At 34.0% G+C, this 22,771-nt stretch overlaps 1 protein-coding gene across 1 annotated transcript in view; it reads left to right on the top strand.

The window, feature by feature from the left end:
• LOC138699819 (protein Wnt-5b-like) overlaps window positions 1–22,771 on the top strand; it is a 2,020,855-nt gene that overhangs the window by 1,212,909 nt on the left and 785,175 nt on the right. The window lies entirely within an intron of this gene.

Here is a 22,771-nt window from a genome sequence, read left to right as displayed (position 1 = left end):
CGGCCCCCTCGTGGAACCCGTCCCGCCGGCCTCACGCAATCGAGAGGCGGAGCCAATCAGCTGACACGATGCATCGCGATCGATGATAATATCGATCTTTTACACAAGTACAGTTATGCTATTTCTGGAAGTGTCAAGGCTCCACTAATTGAAGGAAGAAGTCTTGGCGGCACAGCCTCTCTTAAGTACCCATAAACAATCACGATTTCCGATACTGCAACTAGAATATTAATTTTCTGCGGACGTTTATAGCAAGGCAAAAGTAAATGAAAACTTCGAATTTTTTTTTTCCTCTCTGTATTATGATTCAGTTGTGTGTTGAGCTAATATTGACAAATCTATCCCATTGAATTTAAAGCTGCACTGCCAGGCCGGCGCCGGCGCGCCCTGGGGCCATTGTTGTGCACGGCCTTCGAGTGTTGCCAAACCAATTCAATATACGTACGGAATAAACATCACAATGCACAGTTCCACAGTCTCTGCTTGCTCTCCTCCTACGAGCTGCGTTGTCTTTTTCCTTGTTCACAGTGAGGAAATGACAGCAAAATAATTGATGAAGCAAACGCATCCAACTGCAGGACAGGACAGGGGTTGACTTGAGCCGGAGTGAAGCGGTTGTCACGCCATAAATAAGATAAAATAACTTGAAGCAAACTTGCAGTGCAAATAAAGTGAGCGAAGTTGGTATGTGTCGACATTCCGATCAAGTGACTGAACGAAGATCGTCGGACCTTGGCCTTATTAATCTATAGACTTTATTTTTAAAATTCTTCCCCCTTTAATTCTTCACTAATTTTTAGTGTGGCATAGAATTGTAAATGTCCTAGGATCTTAAAGAAAGGAAAATAATACGTTATACTAATAACGAAGAATGCAGACATTTTTCTTGTTAACATCTTTTCTATTAATAGGATTCGGAGAGAATAAGAGTTTGAGGATTAATGTATACTTTTATCTCTTTCCGACATTGACATCAACATAATATAGAATTTATCAACACATTTACATTTCATGGCCTTAAAACTGTCAGAAATTTAAAATTAATTTTTATTTTACCTCTCCTTACTTAACATTTTAAAAATACGATTATATATTTACATTAAGACATTCTTATATTTCTGACTTATTGATCGTTAGACACTGACATCAAAATAATATAGAATTTAAAAATACGATTATATATTTACATTAAGATATTCTTATATTTCTGACTTATTGATCGTTAGACACTGACATGAACATAATATAGAATTTAAAAATACGATTATAATTTTCCATTAAAATATTCTTATATTTCTAACTTATTGATCGTTAGACACTGACATCAAAATAATATAGAATTTAAAAATACGATTATATATTTACATTAAGATCTTCTTATATTTCTAACTTATTGATCGTTAGACACTGACATCAACATAATATAGAATTTATGAACACATTTACATTTCATGGCCTTAAAACTGCCAGAAATTTAAAATTCATTTATATTTTACCTCTCCTTACTTAACGTGTTAAAAATACGATTATATATTTACATTAAGATATTCTTATATTTCTGACTTATTGATCGTTAGACACTGACATGAACATAATATAGAATTTAAAAATACGATTATAATTTTCCATTTAAATATGCTTATATTTCTAACTTATTGATCGTTAGACACTGACATCAAAATAATATAGAATTTAAAAATACGATTATAATTTTCCATTTAAATATGCTTATATTTCTAACTTATTGATCGTTAGACACTGACATCAACATAATATAGAATTTAAAAATACGATTATAATTTTCCATTAAAATATTCTTACATTTCTAACTTATTGATCGTTAGACACTGACATCAAAATAATATAGAATTTAAAAATACGATTATAATTTTCCATTAAAATATTCTTATATTTCTAACTTATTGATCGTTAGACACTGACATCAACATAATATAGAATTTAAAAATACGATTATAATTTTCCATTAAAATATTCTTATATTTCTAACTTATTGATCGTTAGACACTGACATCAACATAATATAGAATTTAAAAATACGATTATAATTTTCCATTAAAATATTCTTATATTTCTAACTTATTGATCGTTAGACACTGACATCAAAATAATATAGAATTTAAAAATACGATTATAATTTTCCATTTAAATATGCTTATATTTCTAACTTATTGATCGTTAGACACTGACATCAACATAATATAGAATTTAAAAATACGATTATAATTTTCCATTAAAATATTCTTATATTTCTAACTTATTGATCGTTAGACACTGACATCAACATAATATAGAATTTAAAAATACGATTATAATTTTCCATTAAAATATTCTTATATTTCTAACTTATTGATCGTTAGACACTAACATCAAAATAATATAGAATTTAAAAATACGATTATAATTTTCCATTTAAATATGCTTATATTTCTAACTTATTGATCGTTAGACACTGACATCAACATAATATAGAATTTAAAAATACGATTATAATTTTCCATTAAAATATTCTTATATTTCTAACTTATTGATCGTTAGACACTGACATCAACATAATATAGAATTTAAAAATACGATTATAATTTTCCATTAAAATATTCTTATATTTCTAACTTATTGATCGTTAGACACTGACATCAACATAATATAGAATTTAAAAATACGATTATAATTTTCCATTAAAATATTCTTATATTTCTAACTTATTGATCGTTAGACACTGACATCAAAATAATATAGAATTTAAAAATACGATTATAATTTTCCATTAAAATATTCTTATATTTCTAACTTATTGATCGTTAGACACTGACATCAACATAATATAGAATTTAAAAATACGATTATAATTTTCCATTAAAATATTCTTATATTTCTAACTTATTGATCGTTAGACACTGACATCAACATAATATAGAATTTAAAAATACGATTATAATTTTCCATTAAAATATTCTTATATTTCTAACTTATTGATCGTTAGACACTGACATCAAAATAATATAGAATTTAAAAATACGATTATAATTTTCCATTTAAATATGCTTATATTTCTAACTTATTGATCGTTAGACACTGACATCAACATAATATAGAATTTAAAAATACGATTATAATTTTCCATTTAAATATTCTTATATTTCTAACTTATTGATCGTTAGACACTGACATCAACATAACATAGAATTTAAAAATGCGATTATAATTTTCCATTAAAATATTCTTATATTTCTAACTTATTGATCGTTAGACACTGACATCAAAATAATATAGAATTTAAAAATACGATTATAATTTTCCATTTAAATATGCTTATATTTCTAACTTATTGATCGTTAGACACTGACATCAACATAATATAGAATTTAAAAATAAGATTATAATTTTCCATTAAAATATTCTTATATTTCTAACTTATTGATCGTTAGACACTGACATCAAAATAATATAGAATTTAAAAATACGATTATAATTTTCCATTTAAATATGCTTATATTTCTAACTTATTGATCGTTAGACACTGACATCAACATAATATAGAATTTAAAAATACGATTATAATTTTCCATTAAAATATTCTTATATTTCTAACTTATTGATCGTTAGACACTGACATCAAAATAATATAGAATTTAAAAATACGATTATAATTTTCCATTTAAATATGCTTATATTTCTAACTTATTGATCGTTAGACACTGACATCAACATAATATAGAATTTAAAAATACGATTATAATTTTCCATTAAAATATTCTTATATTTCTAACTTATTGATCGTTAGACACTGACATCAACATAACATAGAATTTAAAAATACGATTATAATTTTCCATTAAAATATTCTTATATTTCTAACTTATTGATCGTTAGACACTGACATCAACATAATATAGAATTTATTAACACATTTACATTTCATGACCTTAAAACTGCCAGAAATTTAAAATTCATTTATATTTTACCTCTCCTTAACGTGTTAAAAATACGATTATATATTTACATTAAGATATTCTTATATTTCTGACTTATTGATCGTTAGACACTGACATCAACATAATATAGAATTTAAAAATATGATTATATATTTACATTAAAATATTCTTATATTTCTTACCTATTGATCGTTAGACACTGACATCAACATAATATAGAATTTAAAAATACGATTACATATTTACATTAAAATATTCTTATATTTCTTACCTATTGATCGTTAGACACTGACATCAACATAATATAGAATTTAAAAATACGATTGTATATTTACATTAAAATATTCTTATATTTTTTACTTATTGATCGTTAGACACTGAGATCAACATAATATAGAATTTATCAATATATATACATTTCATGTCCTTAAAACTGTCAGAAATTTAAAATTCATTTATATTTTACCTCTCCTTATTTATCGTGTTAAAAATACGATTATATATTTACATTAAGATATTCTTATATTTCTGACTTATTGATCGTTAGGCACTGACATCAACATAATATAGAATTTAAAAATACGATTATATATTTACATTAAAATATTCTTATATTTCTGACTTATTGATCGTTAGACACTGACAAGAACGTAATATAGAATTTATAAACATATTTACATTTCATGGCCTTAAAACTGTCAGAAATTTAAAATTAATTAATACACTCAGGGACAAAAAAAAAAACCGGACACTTCTATATTTGCTTGTATTTTGTTGCCAATTATTTCAAAATGAAACAAAATCCATTTAAACAAAATAATGTTTCATTTAGCACCTTATACGACAACATTTGAAAAAAAAATCTCTGAAGAGAAAATTGACAAAAAATTACAAAGGGCGTATAACTATGGTATCGTTTGGTCTAACTGTTTTTTTTCCTTTTATGGTGCCTTAAACATTAAAAACTCTTTTTAGTGACGGGTATTACCCCCTCTGGCTTGAATAACTGCATCTATACGTCTTGGCATGCTCTCAATTTGGTTAGCAATGTCTTCTTGAGGAATAAGTTCCCATTCTTCGCCAAGTGCTCGCCTCAACTCTTGGAACGATTCTGGTCTCGGTCGTCTATTCTTAACACGCCGTCTCAGCATGTCCCACACGTGTTCAATTGGGTTCATGTCTGGACTCCTTGCTGGCCATGGAAGAACATGGATTCCCACTTCTTGGAGATAATCTCCGACCGCATGGGCAATATGCGGCCGTGCATTATCATGCATTAAAACAAAATTATCGCCTACTAATTGGCCAAATGGCACAACATGATCAGCCAAATATTCATTTATATAGCTATCAGCTGTTAGTCTTCCATTTTCAACAAAAACCAACTCTGTACGAGCATCCGTACACACTCCTGCCCAAACCATCACTCCACCACCTCCATACGGCACATTTTCGGAAATGCAACACTGTGAAAATCGTTCTCCCCTCCTTCTCCAAACTCTTTCACGTCCATCAGGTGAGCACAGATTGAAACGGGACTCATCGGTGAACAGAACACAGGTCCACTGTCCATTTCTCAAATCCCTGTGATCATTTGCAAAACGCAGTCGTTCAACTCGATGCATCCTGAGAAGTCTGGGACCAGTTTCAGGTCTACTTGATACCAGTCCACTTGCTTTCAACCTCCTTCTAACTGTTTTGGCCGAAATTGGGCTTCCATGCATGTTAACAAATTGCTGGGCTACACTAGTAGCTGGCAGGTTGCGCTCCTAAGAACTCTCAACACCATATACCTGTCTTCATTTGGATTTGTAGCTCTTGGACGACCCGCACCTGGTCTTCTGGTAAATTCTAGGGTCTCTCTATACCGTTTTATGGCATCATGGGTTGTGCTTCTAGCCATATTCATAACATTTGCAATGTAACGTACACTGCGTCCATCATCGTAAAGGGCTACAGCTCGAGCCACATCTTCAGGTCGCATCTTGTTTTAAGACAAATGTTACAACCCCACTTAAACTCAGAAAATGTAAAAATAAAGAAATAACGAATGATAACGATAATGAAGCACAAAATGGTTGAGACAAAATTGTTATAGCTGAGACTCCGAAAGCAAAATTGGAATATTTGGTTGTAATGGCTTGTTTATGAAACAAAAAACAATCATCAATGTATACACGTCTCCATACAACAGATGGCTACCATAATATTGTATGAGAAGATAATGTTTTGCAAAATAATACCAGCAAATATTTTTTTTTGTCCCTGAGTGTATTTTACCTCTCCTTACTTAACGTGTTAAATATATGATTATATATTTAAATTAAAATAGGCCTATTCATATATTTCTGACTTATTGATCGTTAGACACATAGGATCACTCTAACTTCAGTCACTTTCTAATATCGATTTAAGCAATTTACGTTTAATTGTATATAATTTTATTTCCTTCTAACACCAATATCTTAAAAACACTATGATTAAGTTAGATATGCTTTATCGTTTGTTTGTTTTTTTTTTTTTTTCGTTCACGATTAATCCATAATTTGGTTTCATTCGAGTATAGATACAGTATGTCAGAAAGTCCACGATTAATAAAAAATGTTACTTTTTCACTTGGTATCAACAATCAATATTTATATAATTTCGCTTCCTTTAACACCGTTATCTCAAAAAAACCTATTATCGATTTGTAAACTTGTATTTCTTTCTGATTGGATACCAACAAGCTTAATGTATAAAATTAATTTTGTTTTGTTTTTCTTATCTGACTTGATGTTAACAATCTACGATTAATCTATGTAATTTTGTTTCCTCCTGACATAAACCTATTCAATAGGCCTAATCTATCTGCAATTATACTTTTAATATTATTTCTTTCTGACTGCATTAAATAATCTGCGATCAATCTCTGTGGGTCTTCAAAATCTATGATTATTTTTTAATTGTATTGATTTCTGACTTAATATCAATAAACTACGATTAGTCTCTGTAATTTTAAATCATTCTGTCATCAACATCTTGAAAATGTGCGAATAGTCTGTCTTTCTTCTGACATCACCATCTTCAAAATCTAGAATTATCGATAATTGTTTTAATTTTTTTTTGTTTTGGTCTTGTTATTAATAATCTTTGATTAATCTTGATTAATCTATGTAATTTTCTTTCCTTTTGACATCAATAGGCTTGGCCTACACTATGTAAAATCTTAATTCTATAATAAATGAAGTAATCTTCAGTTAATCAAAATATATAGGCTAATTATGTCTCGTGACCAGAATATTTTACAGTACGAAATGGAAATATAAAAATTGGAGATTTATCCTTCGAAGAGGTGGGAAAATTCAAATCTCTTGGAGCAACAGTAACAAATATAAATGACACTCGGGAGGAAATTAAACGCAGAATAAATATGGGAAATGCCTGTTATTATTCGGTTGAGAAGCTTTTGTCATCTAGTCTGCCGTCAAAAAATCTTAAAATTATAATTTATAAAACAGTTATATTACCGGTTCTTCTGTATGGTTGTGAAACTTGGACTCTCACTTTGAAGATCGGAGATTGAGGGTGTTTGAGAATAAGGTTCTTAGGAAAATATTTGGTGCTAAGAGGGATGAAGTTACAGCGGAATGCAGAAAGTTACACAATGCAGAACTGCACGCATTGTGTTCTTCAACTGGCATAATTAGGAACATTAAATCCAGACGTTTGAGATGGGCAGGACATGTAGTACGTATGTGCCAATCCAGCCAGAAATGTATATAGAGTGTTAGTTGGAAGGCCGGAAGGAAAAAGACCTTGTGTAGATGGGAGGATAATATAAAAATGGATTTGAGGGAGATGAGATATGATGATAGAGACTGGATTAATCTTGCACAGGATAGGGACCGATGGAGGGCTTATGTGAGGGCGGCAATGAACCTCCGGTTCCTTAAAAGCCAATTGTAAGTAGCCTAAGTAAACTTCAGTTAAAACATGGGTAGGCCTATAAATTTAGTTTCTCTATAACACTAATAAGTAAAAAGAAATCATTCATTAATCTATATAATTCTGTTAATATATTTGACTCGATCTGTGATTAATTTATAGGGCTATAAATTTTATTTCCGACATATATATTTTCAACATTCTATAATTACTTTTTATAATACTTTTATTTCTTTCCGGCACCAATGTCTTCATCAATCTACGATTAATTTTTGTAATTTATTCCGTTCAAACATCAATATCTTCACCAATGTACGGTACTGTGTCTCATTAATCCACATTTTAATTTATTGCTGGTTGAGTGGAAGAGAAGGCCTTACGGCCTTAACTCTGCCAGCTAAAATAAATCATTATTATTATTATTATTATTATTATTATTATTATTATTATTATTATTATTATTATTATTATTATTATTATTATTATTCACTTTGGTATGTCAACAATGAAGTATCAGTGTTAACAAAATTGACTAAATATTATAGAGAATAAAATATAGTTCTTTATAACTTTCGAATTGAATGTTTGATATGAACTTCAAATGTTCATTCATTAGTCAATACCAGTAATTGAGGTGCGCGGAGTGAAGTTCTGTATGAAACATAGATGATCAGCTGTCTCTTGTCATGTAATTAACAATAATTTATGTCTCTAGAAACTACATATTTAAACAATGAAAACTAGAAAGTTATAGGCAATCCAACCTAACCCTTTCACGTGATGAGAGAAAACCGGCGTGATACACATTGCGTCCTGGATGAGACGTAGCAACACACAATTTCAATCTACTTCTCTCTATTGTCGTCAGTACAAGGGACGCTAAATTGTCTTAGCAATTTGTATCGCTTCATTGACCCTAACATTTTCAAAGTACTTTTTGTCCTATACATTTCCGAGGGGATGAGGCTGTAGGTGGATCAGTGCACCCATAAATCATGGCCATGACATTTAAATCACCTTTCATCAAACTCGAATCCACCTCTCATGATACAAAAGGGCATTTGAAGAGTTTGCAATCAATAATAAAATCAACTGATGTTTTTTAGTTTAATTGTTCAAAATCCCAACTCTGACGTCACATCACTTTTTTTTTATATAAGTGACGCAACGGGAAAGAAACGTGTGCGATTGGTCGTGATCTTAATTAGTTCGGAGCTCGCGGTTCCAAACACGGAAGAAAGCAATGGACTTCTATGGGACGATAAAAATCTTTAGCATGACTTGCTTTGGAACGGAAATGAAGCCGGGATCCTGTGTTATGTATTCGCGGATTTGCAGTAGACACTTAAGCGTATCCCGCCGTCACTATAATGCATTTACAGTCCGCGTCACCGTTTTTGGCGTGTGAAATAAGTAATGGCAACGTTAAGTGCGAGTGTTTTATATTTGCCGCAGTAAGCCTGACAACTGTGTTTTGCAAATGGCTGATGTGACGTGTATAGGAAGTGGTACCATTCTCAGCTGTACTAGCTGTACTAGCACACACGCCAAATACGCTTGCGGCAGCTGTAATATAGGCCTAAGTGAACGACAGAATACAAGACGAGGAACTCGAGTGGTAGGGATGTCTATTGAATGAAAGATAACAGATAACCATCCATCGGTGTGGTCGAGGGATAGCATTTGGGACCTAGGCTCTTATGCTCCTCTCGGATATAGTTTCGAATCCTGCTTAGTGTAATCAGATCACATAGTATAAATTTTTCCGACTTTCTTTTACTTGTATTATTTCAGGCAATCCCACAGCTTATCCTTGGACTCAACTCTCCGAAATATCCAGCTACAACCATTCCCTTCGACACTAGAAAATTGTATATGCGATACAACGTAGCTTACTTACTTATTATGGCTTTTGAGGAACCCGGAGGTTCATTGCCGCCCTCACATAAGATGCCATCGGTCCTATCCTGAGCAAGAATAATCGAGTCTCTACCATCATATCCCACCTCCCTCAAATCCATTTTAATATTATCCTCCCATCTACATCCAGGCCTTCCCAAAGCTCTTATTTCCTCCAGCCTCCCAACTAACACTCTACATGCATTTCTGGATTCGTCCATAGATGCTACATGCCTTGTCCATTTCAAACGTCTGGATTTAATGTTCTTAATTATGTCAGGTGAAGAATAAAATGCATGCAGTTCGGCGTTATGTAGGCCTAACTTTCTCTATTTTCCTGTAGCTTCATCCCTCTTAGCCCTAAATACTTTCCTAAGCATTATTCTCAAACACCCTTAATCTCTCTTCTTCTTTCAAAGTGAAAATCTAAGTTTCACAACCATACAGAAATATTTTATAAATTCGTTGCTAAATAATAATAATAATAATAATAATAATAATAATAATAATAATAATAATACTTAATAATAAAGAAGAATAAGATACCAAAAGCATTAAAAATAATTACGATCGGTGTAAAGTGAAGCTTAGAAGCAGTTGTAACTCCAGAGTGTAGATGATGAATTATTGCAACAGCATCTTAATATAGACCTAGCCTAAGCCTAGAGAGGATGTCCGGAGTTTGGGAACAGAAAAACCTTGCATAAAGTTATAAATTTGTTTCCAGTCAGCATCAACTTTCCTCCGTACCATGCTCTTTCATTAAAGACCAGAATTCGAAGTGATAACTGCTCATAGTTCTTCCCCGAAAAGTTAGTTTATTTGGTTTCTAAAATAGATGGATAGATGGATGGATGAATGAATTAATTAATGAGTTGGTAAGTACTGATAAGTGAATAAAAATAAATAAATAAATAAATAAATAAATAAATAAATAAATAAATAAATAAATAAATAAATAAATAAATTCCTTACAAATGGCTTTTAGAGAACCTGGACATTCATTCCGCCCTCACATAAGCCCGCCATCGGTATCTATCCTGAGGAAGATTAATTCTATCCCTAGCATCATATCCCACTTCCTTCAAATCCATTTCAATATTATCCTCCCATCTATGTCTCCGCCTCCTCAAAGGTATTTTTCCCTCTGGTCTCCCAATTAACACTCTATGTGCATTTCTGGATTCGCCCATACGTGCTACATGCCCTGCCCATCTCAAACGTCTGAATTTAATGTTCCTAATTATGTCAGGTGAAGAATACAATGTGTGCAGTTCTGCGTTGTGTAACTCTCTCCATTTTCCTGTAACTTCAACTCTCTTAACCCCAAGTACTGTATTTTCCTAACCATCTTATTCTCGAACACCCTTAGCCTCTGTTCCTTTCTCAAAGTGAGAGTCCGAGTTTCGCAGCCGTACAGAACAACAGGAAATATAACTAAATATAAATTCTAACTTTTAGCTGTCCTCATGTTACAATCAAATATTGATAGATGGCAGTGGCGACGGCCCTAGAAAACTCGCTACCGCCTGAGCTACACAATAATCTCACTAGAGGTTTTGATTTATCTAGAGAAAATCAAAACTCGAGTGTGATTTAATCGACTATTACACGATTAGAAGAAAGTATATAAAGAATAGAAGGGATAAAGTACTCTAATATAATAAAATATTAATTGACTTATTAAAATTCTATTTCACTGATGTTAGCTTCACCAAAAGGTTTGAACGGAGCCGCCATTTTCATTTGACTATCTATATGCGGTAAACAAATGACGATCGCAAAGCATGTTTTATAGTACCGTAAAGAATTTGCAATTTGAAATGTTGGGAAACAAAGAACCAAATGGTAGGGAGCTGATAAAAACAGAAGAAAGTATATAAAGATTATAGGCAGAATAAATTTGGAAAATGTCTGTTATTATTCGGTTGAGAAGCTCTTGTCATCCAGTCTGCCCTCAAAAAAAGAAAGGAAGAATGGAAGAACTCCTAATATTAGTTTTATCCACCACGAATACCATGTTCGCTAGAGCCGGGGATTGAACCCAGGCTAACTTACATAAGTCCCACTGTAGCGGCTGATCATGTTGTTCATTGTTTTTTCTTCTGTTTTTGATGATTATGGTGGTGGTGGTGGTGATGATAATGATGATGGTTATTATGGTGATGATGAGCACAACGACGACATTGGAGAGACAGCGTGCTTTCATTCACGTTGCATATATCGAAAAATTTTTGTTCAATTTGAATTGAAGTCTTGGCACTGGAAGTGATTTAAGTTTGTGAGCCCTGTATAAAAACAGTGCGTTTGTGGTCAACATTATCTTTTACTGGTGGACTAGACGCATAGCAGTTCGAATGAAATTGAAACTATCTCTTTGTTTTATTGTCTCGGCTTGATAACTTTATTTTATTACCGGTCACTGATATAAATGTGGCGGGTTAATGGCGCTTGGATGATAAATGAACATTTAATATTCTATAGCGTTTGAATTATTTTTAAAATAGCAGAATAATCCAGTTACATTAAATGTGAATATTAAAAGGGATTATGCGATTGCCGAAGCTTGTTTTATATTGGAGTTACAGTCGTTTAAATCACTCTGGGACTGTACCTGATAATTCAGATGTCACGGCAACCGGCGTTTACTAAATGTCTCATTTTATTTAGTGTGCTACAACACGGAAATAGATGTCTCTGCGCGATTCCTATTCTTCCGCAATACGCACATTTACTGCAGATCAGCTATATTCTGCAAAACATATGACATTAAAGACGATTTCCATGATTCCTAATTATTTGGCCTAATCATTACTGATCATTATCATAATCATCAATCACCATACTCCAAGAATTGCATAATTTATGTTTTTCCGTTTCCATGTGTACCAATTTGGACCACATCATATACACTGTACTCATATATATTTCTTATTTAGGGCCTACTTACTTAATCTAATGGCTCTGTGGGATCTCCATCATTGTCTATGCAGAGTTGGGTACTTCTCCTGGTCCTTTGTGACATTTTACGTAACTGCTGAGGTGTTATGTCTGCAAAGGCAGCTGTCGCAGCGTCTTTCAGTTCGTCGTTTGTTTGATACCGTCTAGCTGCCACTTTTTCCTTTTATGTACCCCACAGGCTGTTGTTCGGTGTTGTCAAGTCGGGACTTCGTGGAGGCCATAGTAATGGTGCTGGTAATCTTGCAGATCCAAGGCCAATCCATCTTCCGGGTCGATCACTTTGGGGACTGTCTTTGACGCTGCCAGTAATGAACGCTTCTTTTTTTGGTGGTGCCTTCCAAATCTCCTTTCAAATTATGTCATAATTGGTTGCATTTTCTCCCCGTGTGCTGTCTTTCGTGGACTCAAACACTCGCAACCAACCGCTTTTCAAGCGAATAATTTACTCGTATCTACCATCTTGCTTAAAATTCCACTATCGTTATTCAACCGTTATTGTCACTGCTACCAAATGTTTTGGTCATTGTTATCAACTGTCTTTCAGTGTTGCCACACTCTTTTGTCACCAGGTTTAGTAAACTCAGTTGGTCTGCGCATGCGTCAATCTTTAAGAGTGACACATACTATTCACCTCCTCCTTCCTAATTGTCAGCCAATAGTAGCGCGTACCGATAGCAGTGATGCATCAGATGACTTGTCAAGCAGTAGCGATAATGGTTCATATTAATGGAGGGAAAACTCCGACTCCGCCTCCTGCACAGCGGTAAGATTTAGTAACCTCCTACAACGGAGTTTTGCCAGTTGTTAACCTATAATAATTTTACAGTACATTACATTTATATATCTAAGGGTACTGTAACTTATTGCCCGTTCTGTATATTTAAGTATTAATTTTGTAAAATTCAAAATTTAATTTCTACATATCGTGAATTAATTTTGTGCTATAATTTGGCACAGTGATTAGGAAATATTTCTAGATTGGTAAAACAATTATTAGAATCCAAGAACTTCTATTGATAAGGGTAATTATATATTTTTTTAAAATTCGGTTAATAGTTTGTGCAGGGAAAATAGGTTTCCTGATATTTTGTAGTATTTTCAATATTTTTTAAAGCTTTCTTTTTATGTTTTATTAATAATGAGTGTATCAACAAATCCTACACTTACCATTGAACATATGAATAAAAAAATATTTTTTTGTGATTTTTTTGCATAAAGAATTTGTTAATGGAAAAAGTCCTAAAATGATAAAACAGTGCTAAAGGCAGGATTTTTTTTCCAGTTTGAAATGTACTTGCATGCAACATTTTATAAATGTATCTTAAAAAATGTGGAAGTTAAGAGGGAAAGGGATTTGAAAAGTGTAAGTTAAGGAACTGAGCGACAGACTTAACGAAAATGAGAAGTTCTGTACATATTTAAATGACCAAGTCTATTGACACAGTCTCACGTATTAGGTCATAACTCGATACGTATTAGAGATACTATTGAGGAAAGTGCATTAAAAAAATATGTATATATTTTTTCGACTTCGAAGGATGTATATGCCTCCTTAACTATACGATCTTAGTCATATATTCAACTCTGAGACAAATGTCAGGTAATCTTCTGGCTAATCCTGAGAATTATGTAGCCGAATGTCATCTCGCGCTCAGCAACTGCAACGATGCCAAATATTCGCGTAGTTGATACAGTATCGTTAAATAACTGATGACAAAAAACTAAATAAAACATTCTAATTCCTACGAAAACGATGCAAATCTCTGCTTCCCTCATGGGAATCGAACAAGTGTCCACTTGGTTAATAATAATAATCATAAATTAGTTACTCATGTTATAATCTCTCCAAAAAACATAGCTGTGTTATGCGCAATAGTTACAACGCGACTTCAATGTGGTGTGGGTTTCATGATCATGGGTTCGAATCTCCGCCTAGGGCATGTATGTTTGTCCGATGTCAGTGTGATATCCTTTGTTGTCGTAGACGGAGACACAGGGTCATGTTAACATTGCGCCACAGGAGTTTCACTCATTGTGCTTCTAGCGCCAGGTTGTAAAATCCTGTGACTGGGCTTAAAAATCTCGCTACGTGTCGGGCCTGTATAACACACGATAGGTAGTTCAGTGATGGGTGGGTGAGTGGGCCGACGAATGAATGGATAGATGTGGGTAGGTAGGTTATTGCATGAATGGATGGGTGAGTGGGTGAATTGGCGGATGTTTGCTTGGGTAGGGTGGACTTAGATGTATATTAAGCATATAGCCTTTAGATTGATGGACGGATAGATGGATGAACGCGTGAAAAACTATGTCGGCTGATGGGCGGATAAATGGATGAATGGATGTACAGAGTGAATCGTAAGTAATGCCATTAATTTCAGGGGTTATACTTTGAGATATTTCAAACAAAAGTTTTAATATAATTTTGTCCGTTTTTGCTTCCATTTCGAACTAAAAATTATTTTATGCTCGACCATGCCGAAATGTAGTAATTATACACCTGCTATCAGCCCTTTAATGGGCCTCACTAAAGTACACCTATTCATTAAAGTTCAGGTATTCCACCAATCAGAAAATACCATTGTAGCAATATGAAAGCGCAAGTATCGATTATTCTCGGATATGCAATCGAAAGACAACTAGCTGTTACTAGCTGTTCTGTTACTATAATAATTAGCGTTAATTGTAAATAATATTCAAATAAATTCAATTTGTCATCTCGTTTTTCAATGTCTAATTCAATTTCAAGGTTATATCAAGATTAATGTTTATTTTACTCTCTAGATTATATCAAGGTCAATGTCGACATTTTTTTCTCGGAAAAAATCAATACTTTCGTGTCTGCGTAGATCTCACAATTTACGAGGTATTGCGCAAGGTCAGATCCGCTCCTCAGTCAGATAAGAATGGCATGAATACTTATGAATAATTTCAAGTTAGAAATATGGTCGAGCATAAAAAGTCGCATGAAACTTGACTATAATGGTAATTAAGACGCTCGTATGAAAATTATGAAACTCACTTGCGCTCGTTTCATAAAAAATACTCGCGTCTTACTACCATTATAGGTTCGTTGCATAATGTACTATTATATGAAATATTTAATAGTGTTTTGGGAAAGCCATTGATTTAATTCCCAATATGCTCGGTCAATTTAAGAGCGCAGTGTAATATGATAATCAGACCGCGGTCTAGGGTTGCCGATTCGCGAGACTGAAGTTTGGAACGCACGGAGTATACATGACGTCGTGATCCATGGGGTGGGATGACACTGTGAGAGTACAGTTTTGGTTTCGTAAGAAATTACATTACCGCCTTTCTTATTCTGCTTGGCGTGGGTCCTTGCAATCACCATACGTACTTGAGATCCTGTAAGTAAACAAGTATATATATATATATATATATATATATATATATATATATATATATATACTTGTTTACTTACATATATATATTTTTTTTCATTTATTTATTTGATTATTTATACATGCATATTTGTGTTAGTGTTAATTTCGCTCTTTTATAATTCAGACTACTGAAAAACATGTCGAAAATTAAGAGCACCAATCATATCAAAATCAGACATAGAACATGAAAAAGAATTTAATCGAGATTTGTGTATAATGTTGGTATATGCAAACATCCCTTTCAACAATATTTCAAAGGGTTTCTTGAAAAAAGTTATTTTGACTGAAAGTAGGAAATACTTTTCTTTTGGTACGTTGCAAATGTACCTTGTAATTCGGTGTGATGAATTGTGAAAAAAAGTATTTTATGTAAGTACTATAGGCCTATATATTTTTTTCTTTTCTGCTCACACACAAATGATTATTTTATATTGTTAAAACTTGTACAGTATAATGTAAATTGAAACATGTAATGTTAGGCAATTATTTTTGTACTACAAATGCACTGTATATATTATATTTATAAACGTGAACATTTATTTTCTGTCCTCATGTGACTGAATGTTTATATGTTGAGGGAAGGAGTAACTGCACTTTCAATCTCCCATTCCCCTCGATCTACACAACACAGTGGTCCGTGCGTTCATAACATGCGTTTCGGTACCCTGGGCAGAAGTTTGATGATAATAAATGATTGAAAGAATTTTAGTTTTGTCCTTTAAATGTGCATAAATTTGATCCCAACAAATGGTACATTTAAAATTTCTTGTCAGAACGAAAAGTTACATATTTAAAGGACAATACTAAAATTCTTTCATCATTTACTATCATAATACAGAGCTCTCTTAAAACGACTGAACGTACAAAGGCATACATACATACATACATACATACATACATACATACATACATACATACATACATACATACATACATACATAGAGGTCGCCTACGGTAGCGTAGTTGGTATAGCGTTGGCCTTCTATGCTCGAGGTTGCGGGTTCGATCCCGGCCGAGGTCGATGGCATTAAAGTGTTTAAATGCGACAGCCTCATGTCAGTAGGTTGTCCTGCGGGACAAAATTCCGGCACACCGGCGACGCTGATATAACTTCTGCAGTTGCGAGCGTCATTAAATAAACCATAATTTAAAATCTAAGTTACATGCATACAGTTCTGCCCAATGGCAGGTCTTTCACTGCAAACCCAGCATTCTCCAATCTTTCCTGTTGTCTGCCTTTCTCTTAGTTTCCGAATGTGATTGACTGAGCACATTGGAAATTAAATCAATGGCGAGGCGAACATCTTGGAAAATCACAAGAGATGAAGTTCAAAGATAGCACGAGTGACGTAGCCACGGGCGTGGCTCAGTCGGTTAAGGCGCTTGCCTGCCGATCTGAAGTTGCGCTCAGGCGCGGGTTCTATCCCGCTTGGGCTGATTACCTGGTTGGGTTTTTACGAGGTTTTCTCCAACCGTAAGGTGAATGCCAGGTAATCTATGGCGAATCCTCGGCGTCATCTCGCCAAATACCATCTCGCTATCACAAATCTTATCGATGCTAAATAATCTAGTAGTTGATATAGCGTCGTTAAATAACCGACTAAAAAAACCAGTGACGTCAGAGTAAACCTTTCAAGAGAAAAGTTACAAATTCTTCTTCTTATACTCTAAGAAAATATGTTTTACGTAAAAAATAGCGATCTTGGTTTCAATTCTTGATATAGAGATGGGAATTTTATGTCTTTTTCGCAGTGAAGAATGTATATCTTTCCCTGTATTTGTCCTATTTCGCATTAAACGATGGTGACTTTGCATCGAGTTGACCAAATCATCGGAGAGTATTTAGTTGTGAATATTCTCAGAGTGGCTATAAATCTGCAAAAGTAAATCCAACAGCAAAAATCCTGAATGGCTTGTGGAGCTTAATAGAATAGGGTCAAAATTTTGTGTTTAATGATTACAAATCACCCACTTTTGTTAGCAATCATCCGGCTCCCATTCATACGCTGTCGACAAGCTAATCAATCAAACGAGCAGAGAGTTTGGAAATGCGGAAATAAGTTCGAATGCTTATGTTTTTCTTACTCCGCAATCGATTATAATGCAGGCAATGACAAAACCACACTAGACAATAATTATTTATTATACTGCAGAATATATATGTTGTTTTGTAGCTGCGAACAAGGGCTAGTTACTCCGAGGGAGGGATATACAGTTCATGAATTTGAGAACAAAGCACCGAGGAAAATGCTGACAACAAAGAGGAATGGATGGGCGGGGAATCGGGGAAAATGCACGAGGAAGCTGTGACGGGCACCGAAATTCGTGCTATTTATAAACAATTTAGAACCCTTTGAATAAAAGTGCTCGTTTATCATAAATGTTTATTGCTGAATTTTGATAGCTGTACTACTCCTACTAGCTATTCTTTATAGTTTCCTTTACCTAATGTAGTCTGAGTTCATTGAGGAACTTTGTAGATATGGGTGATACATTGTCAGCTTTCATGAACTTCCAGCGGGTAGTAAATGTTTAAATAATTTTATAGCCTACGTATTTTAGGATACAGTTATAAGAATAACAAATATTAACAGTCTATAATAACTGCAACAAAATGGTTAATAAACAGAAAAAAACTTTAGCATAACTATTGTTTATAGAAAATCTATATAATAATAATAATAATAATAATAATAATAATAATAATAATAATAATAATAATAATCATAATAATAATAATAATAATAATAATAATAATGAAGTTCACCGAGTTAGCTCTGTGGTAGCCCATCGGCCTGCAGACTAGCCGGCCCGGTTTCGATTCCCGGCGGGGTTAGGAATTTTCATATAAAATTTCTACCTCGGGACTAGGAGAGATGGCGGTGCACAACTTCTAAACACTAAATTGTGCACCAATATGCCTAGGTTAACTCCCAAATCTCTCCGCAGTGGTTATGAAGAGAAGGCATATGTCACTGTTGATAGTGATTCGCCCGTCGGATGGCGACGTTAAGCCTGGCGGCCCCCTTGGTGCTATTCGACAGGAGTAGGCTACGAGCCGGCACCGGTTTCCCCTTCTCCCTTCCTCACCTTCATCATAATCTTCACCCATTCCCTACACTACACTTACACGAACACTTACACATACACTCACTCTAGTACACGACATAACTCTTCACTGATATAGGCCTATGAGGCTACGAGCTGACAGCGGTTTCCCCTTTTCCCTTCCTCACCATTTTCATAATCCTCACCCACTTCCTACACTATACTTACATAAATACTTACACATACACTCACTCTAGTACACGACATAACTCTTCACAGATACATCATGCATAACGTGGCCCACTGAAGTGATGTACAACTTGAAAATGAGTCACAGTCCTGCCATCTATCGGCATTATACGGAATCACTCAATTGAATTGGGTAGACATTCGATACACAAATATTATTATTATTATTATTATTATTATTATTATTATTATTATTATTATTTGTTATGAACATCAGCTGTACCAGTTATGGCGTACTACCACATTCCAAGGAAATCTTTATACTTATAAAGATTCCAAATTAACTGTATTTACCTGCCAAAACAGTAATAAGTTATTATTGTTTAGTCAACTGTCCGAAGACAGGTCTGTATCTCATAAGTGATATCAACAAGGCACTACTTATGAGGTAACTAGGCCAGGAGATAATGGGGTAAGGTGGCCAGTTCCTTTTTCCCTCCATTGCATACATCGCCGACTAACTACATAATATGACTAGTGTACCTAATATTATTAGGTACACTAGTCAGACTTCAGATACATACACACAATTGTTCTTCCTCTGACACATACCGTCAAGTGAGATGTACTGCCTGATAATAGATGCACATATCAGCCAGAACCTCAGTCAGAGGATTAAGTTATTATTAACATCAAAAAAATAAATATTACTTCAAGTACTTGATATGTTTTTCTCTAACGTCAAACTACAATTTTGTCCCTAGCTAGGTATGGAGCGGGATAACATAGGAATTGACCGTCGCTTAAAATTACTACCATCTGCATTTCTTCTGCTTATATTTCCCTTGTTCTCCTTGTATAATATAATATTTATTTAATACTATACACTTGAGCTATATTAGGCATTGCAGCCCGAAAGAGCAGAAGCTCGTGCCCGGGCGCAGTTCAGATCAGTTATACAAAATATATCACAAAATTAAGAGAGTTCATTGAGCACAATAACATTAATAAGTGGCAAAATACATACAGCATGTAATAATACAAATAGAAAATACAAAAGTACATGAATATTAGAGTATCAATTTTTAACTCAATTAGCTTAAACAATTAAATAATTAATCTGATTTGTTTCTTAAATCTATGTGTGTTAAGTGTACTTAGCTTTGGGTCCAAAATTTCTGCTGTATTTCACTTGTTCTGCTTGTATTCCCCTTGTTTGTTTTGTACTCCCTTTGTTCTCCTTGTATGCCTCTTCTTCTTCTTTTATTCCCCTTGATATCCTGGTCTTCTCCTTGTTCTCCTTGTCTTTCCCTTGTTCTCCTTGCATTCCCATTGTAGTTCTTATAGACCTATTCCTCTCGTTCTTCTTCTCTTCTTTCTGTTCTCCTTGTATTACCCTTGTTCTCCTTGTATTTTCCTTGTTCTCCTTGTATTCCCCTTCTTCTCCTTGTACTTCCCTTATTCTCCGTGTATTCCCCTTGTTATCCTGGCCTTATCCTTGTTCTCCATGTATTACCATTTTTCTTGTATTCTCCTTGTACTTCTCATATGCCTATTCTGCTCAATCTTCTTCTATTCCCCCGCGTTCTCCTTGCCTTCACCTAGTTTCCTTGTATTCCCCTTGTTCTCCATATATTCCCCTTTTCTCCTTGTATCCCACTTGTATACCCCTTGTTCTACTTGCATCCCTCTTCTCCTTGTATTCCCCTAATTTTCTAATTCTATTCCCCATTTTCTCTTTGTACTACCCTTGTCTTGCGTATCATCTCCCTTTTTTCCTTTTCTTTTTCTTGTTCACCTTGTATTCCCCTTGTTCTACTTATATTCCCCTTTATTCTACTTGTATTCCCCTTTATTCTACTTATATTCCCCTTGTTCTACTTATATTCCCCTTGTTCTACTTATATTCCCCTTTATTCTACTTGTATTCCCCTTTATTCTACTTGTATTCCCCTTTATTCTACTTGTATTCCCCTTTATTCTACTTATATTCCCCTTGTTCTACTTATATTCCCTTTGTTCTACTTGTATTCCCCTTGTTCTACTTGTATTCCCCTTTATTCTACTTGTATTCCCCTTTATTCTACTTGTATTCCCCTTGTTCTACTTATATTCCCCTTGTTCTACTTATATTTCCCTTTATTCTACTTGTATTCCCCTTTATTCTACTTGTGTTCCCCTTTATTCTACTTGTATTCCCCTTTATTCTACTTATATTCCCCTTGTTCTACTTATATTCCCCTTGTTCTACTTATATTCCCCTTTATTCTACTTGTATTCCCCTTTATTCTACTTGTATTCCCCTTTATTCTACTTGTATTCCCCTTTATTCTACTTATATTCCCCTTGTTCTACTTATATTCCCTTTGTTCTACTTGTATTCCCCTTGTTCTACTTGTATTCCCCTTTATTCTACTTGTATTCCCCTTTATTCTACTTGTATTCCCCTTTATTCTACTTATATTCCCATTGTTCTACTTATATTCCCCTTGTTCTACTTATATTCCCCTTTATTCTACTTGTATTCCCTTTATTCTACTTGTATTCCCCTTCTTCTACTTGTATCCCCCTTGTTCTACTTGTATTCCCCTTTATTCTACTTATATTCCCCTTGTTCTACTTATATTCCCCTTGTTCTACTTGTATTCCCCTTTATTCTACTTGTATTCCCCTTTATTCTACTTATATTCCCCTTGTTCTACTTATATTCCCCTTGTTCTACTTGCATTCCCCTTTATTCTACTTGTATTCCCCTTTATTCTACTTATATTCCCCTTGTTCTACTTATATTCCCCTTGCCTCGACAATGGCGCCTACGACACTCGGCGGTTCGTGCGTCGACATGGTCTTCGTGAAGGCTTGCGCAGACCAAAGTGAATGCGAATGCTAACACGATCTATTTTACACTCAGATGATAACGCAGTGATACAGACCAGCACGCGAGCAGTTCGCGCGGGCTGACGGCCAGCGCGATCATCGGATGGTCAGCCGAACAGATCGCACATGTAAGGTTGATCGCCCAGTTTCTCTTATCTTCCCTCAGTTAATGACACACATTATTGAACTGTCCTATCACCTTTCTTGACATGTTAATTTCATGCACCCATATTCAACGGCGTTTCTTCCTATTAGGAAAAAAATTATGTAGACTATGGTTTGGACAGAGTGAGAAAAATATTAAATCTATATGTTCTGTGGTATCACACTGTACATTAAGTTGACAAGATATCTCAGTTTTTACAATACATATATAAATGAAATTATTTTCGTCATCCAAGTTTTGCAGCTACAAGAGGACATTCTTTTTCAAGTTGAAAAGGATCCATGTTCATCGCGGTGCTGCTCTAAGAAAACTGTGCGGTCGCTGAGTTTTCGCGTTAGTGTGTG

The sequence above is a fragment of the Periplaneta americana genome, chromosome 5 (assembly GCF_040183065.1).
Source record: "Periplaneta americana isolate PAMFEO1 chromosome 5, P.americana_PAMFEO1_priV1, whole genome shotgun sequence".
Lineage (NCBI taxonomy): Eukaryota > Metazoa > Arthropoda > Insecta > Blattodea > Blattidae > Periplaneta > Periplaneta americana.
This window is presented reverse-complemented; position numbering and strand designations above follow the sequence as displayed.